At 44.7% G+C, this 6846-nt stretch overlaps 1 protein-coding gene and 1 pseudogene across 1 annotated transcript in view; both read right to left on the bottom strand.

Moving 5' to 3' along the window:
- The window catches only part of DSCAM (DS cell adhesion molecule), a 540559-nt gene that overhangs the window by 402914 nt on the left and 130799 nt on the right, over window positions 1-6846 (bottom strand). The window lies entirely within an intron of this gene.
- On the bottom strand, window positions 2981-3099 carry LOC112483798 (annotated as a pseudogene).

Raw genomic sequence — 6846 nt, 5'->3', positions numbered from 1 at the left:
AGGACTGACTCCGTTATCAGGTCCAGGATGGGTTCGATTTCCACTGATTTCATATTTGGTCATCCAGCTCCCAGGGAACTGCATTTGTGGACACGCCATCTATGGGAACTAAAGGCCGCAAATGAACCCACATGAATTCGCTTCTGGGCATGAATGGTGAAGGGACCGTGAGTGCCACTTCTGCCCTCCTCTCTCTACCCCACCCCTACATCTGCCTCAGCCATCCGCACTGGTCCCTTCCCAGCATCACCCCGATTCCGAGGGTCCTGACCAACCAGGGGCATTGGACAGGAACAGGGAGAAAAGCATAAAAAAATGAAAACGTATTCTGATTTTTTCAATGTGAGTTTCCTTTTGGCTGGACAACCAGCTCTAAAGGAAATTCCTTGAGTCTCCAAAATGCTCAATGAAAGTGACAGAATAATCAGACAGTCTCAGAGGAAAGTCACACACCTGTGCTCATGGGCGTGCATAACGAATGGAGGCAGAACACAGAGTAACCGAGTTGTGTCTCCTTGTGTTACGGGTGATGGAGCTAGACCCCAGAAATGTTGACGAACAGGTCTTGATTCCCTGACACAGTGTGCTGTTCATGTAACCCATTAACACGGTCCACGAGGGAGCAAAAGCCTTCTTTTACATGGAAGAAATCCATACCACTTATGAAGGAAATCACCGACTTAAAAATGAAATCCGCAATGTTATGGCATCATTGTCTCACCTCCATGGCATACTGGAAGGTGTCCACAGGCCCGAGTGGCCTGGAGGTGACATGCCCTCCACAGGAGGGCAATGCTTGGGGTTCATAACAGCACGGCTGGGTCACCGAGTTTGTGGATTCGTGTTCAAAGTGAGTGCTGAGCATCTCGGAATTTACCATTGGGCATCATGCTGAGTTTGTAAAACGGAAAAGAATCAAAAGGAGTAAAATTCAGTGATGACAGAGTTTTTTCTTGCGTGTTTTGAAGGGCAAGATTACTCTGCATTAAGGAATGAGACAAATTGTTGGTGTGGATGGAATTATAACCCAAGAAAACCGAGAGGAAAACCAACTCTGCGTCAGTCAGAGAAAGACCTACAAGTCGATGCCCGCTGCCCGCATGTGTCCTGGAGAAACCGATGAGAAGCGAAGCTCTGGAAATGCCATATCCCTCCCATGAACCCTCCTGCTGGTTCCTTCCCGTGACGTTACATAGGGGATGAGGCCAAGCTCAGCGGAGGCAGCTTCCCAGCCCCAGACGCGAGCTACCTGAATGCAGAGGTGCTTGGGTCAGGCCCGGGGAGACATGAATTGGCACCTGGAGCGGTGAAAATCCATCTTGGAGATCCAAGAGCACAGAAAGGGACAGAGCGGTGGGACATATTGGAGTCCATTAGATCCGTGAGGAAATTCTGTTAAATGTTAAAGAAAAATGCTTCAAAGCACCTATATTCAAAATATTATGAGTATTAATATAGCCAAAGGTGGTTTTTTTTTCCAGTGTGTCAATACAATAGCAAGAAACATGATTTCAGAGGGCATTCATTGTGTCCTGTGTAATGCTAAATGGAGAATAACTCCGTGTACCTCTCGTCGGTGGTGACTGATGGAGTGCCAACGTCACGTGTGATCGTCCCATGTCGTGGAGTAGAGCTGGTCAAGGAGCATGATAAAGCTGCACCCTGGGAGGGAGCATTCAGAGATGCCAGCCACGTTGACATGAAGGATAGCACGGGTCAGCCCAGCGCTTCTCAAACTTCTGTATGTATAACAACTCCCTGGGGACTTGTTAAATGTGGATTCTGATTTGGGGGTGGGGGATAGGGCGAGGCCCGAGGGTCTGCATTTCTGACCAGCTTCCAGGTGTCACTGACTGCCTCACACACTCTTGGGGGTGGCGAGATGCTTCTGGAGACACAGCAATAGGTACCTGCCCAGAAGGCTGAGGGATGTCACATAGCTTCGTGCTGGGGACCCAACGCTCCTGGGAATCCACTGACCGCTGCGGAGGAGGACACTTTTCCTCAGCTTGTCTTTAAAGCAAATGTCTGTGCCTAATAAGCCCATATCCCAGTCATGAGACCATAGACTTGAACTACATGGGAAGCTGGACTATAAATGGCAGTAGACATGACATCTGGGGCAGAAACCTCATCGCATGGCATTTTAAAAGAAACCCACATTTAAAAGGCACTAATGTTATTAAACAAAAAATTAAAAAGAACAGACGAGTGATTCAAAGGGTCCATTCAAAAACATAATCTTTTCCAAAAATTTTTAAAAAAAAAATCTTATAAAATCATTTTATAAAACAAACAAACCAAAAAAACCTAAATAATAACACACCCCAAAAGGAGAATAAGAGCTTTGGGAGCAAATAATAGCAACACCTGTAATAACCTTATCAATGAAACCAGGATCCACTGGAGAGGATGTGGAACAGGTCACAGATGGGAGTCTTTTACTGGGAATTTCCTTGAAATCCTCTAATTTTTATCGACACATTTTTCTGACCAGAAAACAAGGGCCATGTCTGAACCTAAAGTACCTACATTTTCATGACAAAATCTGGGCTATCACTCATATAACTATATTTTTTCCCTATAAAAATGCTTACCTACGCACTGATTTTTTAATGAGGCATTCGCAAGTATAATTATAGCATGCATTTATATTGGAAAATGTTTTCTGTGTTTATTAAGTTTTCTATGATATTTTATTACTATCAGTTAGTTAATTAAAAAAAGATGATGCAGTTCATAATTGGCTGCATTATTGAAAGAGAGAATGTATGGCCTTTACCGCAGAGGACTGAACTTGCTGTCTGCTCTGTCTTTCCCAAATGCTCACGAGGGCTCCGCATAGCCCTCGCTCTACTTAACACGCACCTATTACCTATTACCTATTACTGAACTTTTTTTTTTTTAGACAAGGCAACCCTTGGGTGACCTCACAGATTGCAAGAACCTTGTCAGCTTACAATCTCTTTTATATTTTTTACTCCTACAGCACCTAGTCTTCCTAGGTGGTCTCCCATCCAAGTACTAACCAGACCCGACCTTGCTTAGCTTCCGAGATCAGACGGGATCGGGCTTGTTCAGGGTGGCATGGCCGTAGACTCATTACCGAACTCTTATAAGAATCATCAGCTACATAATAACTGAAAATATTTTCAAAGATGCTGCGACTTAACTTTTAGTCCATTCAAATTAAAATATTCTGCAAAAATCAACATTCTCTGATTTAGAAGCCAGGGTTTTCTTTCCATGCACTGGCAAAGCCTTCGGACTTGAGCTGGAGTTGAAAATTAACATCTATTTGCATTTGGTTCAGGAAATCCTCTATCACCTGCCCATGAAATTCCAGCTGTCTCAGTGAATGCGGGGAAGATCAAAGCCCGCGTCAGCCCTCCTGGGCTGTGATCCTGTCTACAGTCAATCATTTGATCCTCAAGCTCAAAGAGCTGCTCCTAGTGCAGAGTGGCCTCCCATTTTCCACCTGCTTCCGCTCCGTGGGGTGCAGGTGTTCCAGGTATCATAGGAGTTTGCAAAACTGATACAAGGAGAACCTAAAATGCAGACTCACACTCAGAATTGGGCGACAGGAAACACTGACAGAGCCCTCCCCTTCTCTTCCCGCCTGGCGAGCGAGAGACACGGTGCAGAGCTGTCAGGCATGGGTTGTCAGCATTCCTGATCGTACCTCAGGTTGATTCCTTGGGACCTTGGCCGGGACCTCCGCCACCCAAAGTCCACGGTCACGTCATCGCATAACCTCACGATGTCATATGCCGTGACATGTTCAGGGCCTGTTACTTTGTGAATATCGCTTGGTTAACATCAACATCGGTCAGAACATCTTTAAGTCAGAGGAATACACTTGTAATTAACTTCAAATGGAGACCAAGAAGGTAGAAGCTTTTACAAACATCAATGACACTGTAAGTTTCAGCTACTGGTGACCGGAAAAAATGTCACTTTTTGAGCAATAGCTTCTACTTGTTGAAATCATGGGACTGTACCTTTATTTTTGTTTTGCTAAAGATTTATTTTATTTATTTATTTTATTATTTATTATTATTATTATTTACGCCTACGGCAGCTGGTCTTCCTAGGTGGTCTCCCATCCAAGTACCAACCAGGCCCGACACTGCTTAGCTTCCGAGATACATCAGGCTTGTTCAGGGCGGCGTGCCCGTAGACCAAGGACCGTGGCTTTACTGGGGCGTGAACTCAGGACCTTCTGCGTGTAAAGCAGATGTGCTCACCGCTACACTATGGAACCACATCCAAAAAGATTTATTTTAAAAGACTGATAAAAATGATCAGAAAAGGAACACTGATAATTTTATATATATAATTATAGTCCAATGCTCATAAATATTCTCATCTTTCATTCTCTCAGAAACTAAAGAAAAGAAAAAAACAGGATTTTTTTTTCTGGATAAACTATTCAATTTATGCTATTCTACACGTGAACGAACGTTGAACAAGAAAAACAACTGAATAAGAACAAGCATTCTTTTGACTGAGGGAGAAGAACAACTTTATTCTCGTGAAATCACGTATGTGAGGAAAAAGAAATAAAATCAATGATCGTTTTTCTGCGGTCTTATTTTCAGAGCTGAATTTTTTCCATTTTAATAATTAGGAACTCAAGACTGTATTTTTATGGAAACGAGGAGATTTGGGCAAGTTACGTCATGTGACACGTCACGTGACACGCCACAGCCTGCCAGTGTAACCCTCTCCACTTGGCATTCTTTTCCCACAGACCATGAAAATAATGATCATTCACAACCAGTTTTCAAACTACTGACAAGTCGCTTTTTCCATGGGAATAATCCATGAAGAAACAGCAATCTACCCTACAGCTTCCACCTCCGAAATTTGATTTCTATACTTTGGCAGCCTATACAGTACAATTAATGTTTTATTCATGCTTCCTGGCCAAAACGAAAAGAAAAGAATATTCAGTAACAAATTACCATTCTTTTATGATATAAGGTATCCCCCCTCAAGGAAAGGAAATAAATGAGCCTGTAATTTTTGAAATCACCTTCAGTACTGAATATGACATTATCAGATATGTGCAGATGACGTACAGAGCTTGCAACTCAGCACCTGTAAGCATCACAAAACCATCTTATTACTGAACTTCTGAATATAAACTATTTAAAAACAAGAGATAGACTATATTCTTTCACCCTCTGGTGGCTTAAGTCTGGATAATGTAGCCGGAAATTCCGTACGAGGGACCTGGCTCTATTTTTTAAATTACCCTTATAAATTGGTACCCTCCTTTCCTTCCCCCCATCAGTTTAAGAATGAAAATAAACAAGAATCTAAACAAATAACTCTTCTTTCCCAGAATTGCATGAATGGCAGCCGACAAGCAATTTCTGCCATTTTGCAAGAGACCCCCACATGCTTGCTCGAAGCCCCACTGTGCCCAAGAAATTGATCCTAAATGAGACAGTCTTCATGACCGAGGAAAGACCGAAGCCTGGACTCAAGGGCCTGGACTCAAAGGCCTGGACACACATACTGAGCCCGCAGCTTACTCAGAGGTATATAGACTGTTAATATGATCCGGGCAGTGACACTTTGAAACATGTACATCTCTAACATCCCTTATTTGCTGCCCGAGCCTCAGGTCCACGTTCGTCACCCAGGTTGGGCACACGAACCACTCAGAGAGTCTCTGTGGGCTCCTGCTCCGTGCCCTGTGACCTGGGATCAAATCTGCTCTCCACCACCTCACCCACTGTGGGAACGCTGGGGAAGCTAACCAAACCCTCAGGTTCAGATTTCTTACATATGTAATGGGGGGAGGTGACAGCGCCACGTTCACAGTCACTGTGAGGAGTAAATGACGTAACATGTTTAAAAGCATAGTGCTGGGACAGTAACCCACCAGCAGGGGGTATAGCTGGTAATGCAATAATAATATAATATTGAAAAATTAGTCTCAAAGGAAAAAACATGGAAAAGCGAACAGGAGCCTATACCTGGCATCCTCCTTGTTTCCGGTGACTTTTGAACGTGATCTCAGTACTCAGAGTCCTGCACAGATTTATCGTCCTCATTTCTCAGATGCAGAAACACCCTAGGGGGCTCCCGTCTCGGCCACGTCACCCAGTGACCCTGGCGGGGGCCCGCATTCTTCTCTCTCCTCAGCTCTGCTTCTGAGACACGTACTCTAGACAACCTTTCAGAAAGAGGCAGTAATGGCTACACATCAGTCACCCGTCGTCGTTCATCTCATGTAATTTGAGCGCTTGCTACATCCAATCATTCTGTTGGGTGCTAGGGTCTCACAGTAATGAGCAAAGCAGAGCAGTCCCTGTCCTCGAGGACTTCCCTTCCAGAGAGGACAAGTAAGGAAGCGTCCAGAAATGTGTGTGGCCACAGGTGGGAGCACTCTGCACACAGGTAGATGAGAGGGAGGGGACAGGTGCTGGCAGCCAGGGCAGGGAGACGGGACTCGAGGAGGAGACATGGATGACTGAGTGAGAGTCGAATGAAGCGAGAGCTTTGCACAGAGTAAAAGTTTGGGGCATTTTCCAGTTCTTCCGATACCCCCTTTTATGTAAAGTGTTCTGACTTTGCCAGCTCTCTGACGCCATCCTCAGTTTCAGAAGTGTGACATGAGAGACAGATCACATGGGGTCCGATAAGCAGTACAATCATTTGGGGGAAAAGACATGGCCATCTTCCAGGCCAGTGACCCTCTCATTTCAGGTAAGGTGACCATGCCCTAGAGAAGAAGTCTCTGCACATCTGCCTGGGCTGGGGTTGGGCCGAGAACTCAGGATTTCGGACTTCTGGTTCCCACCCAATTCATTCGCTATTCTACCATCTTCA

This window comes from Pteropus alecto, unplaced genomic scaffold (assembly GCF_000325575.1).
Source record: "Pteropus alecto unplaced genomic scaffold, ASM32557v1 scaffold97, whole genome shotgun sequence".
NCBI classification, from domain to species: Eukaryota; Metazoa; Chordata; class Mammalia; order Chiroptera; family Pteropodidae; genus Pteropus; species Pteropus alecto.
Note: the sequence above shows the minus strand (reverse complement) of the source record. Positions and strands in the feature narration are given on the sequence as shown.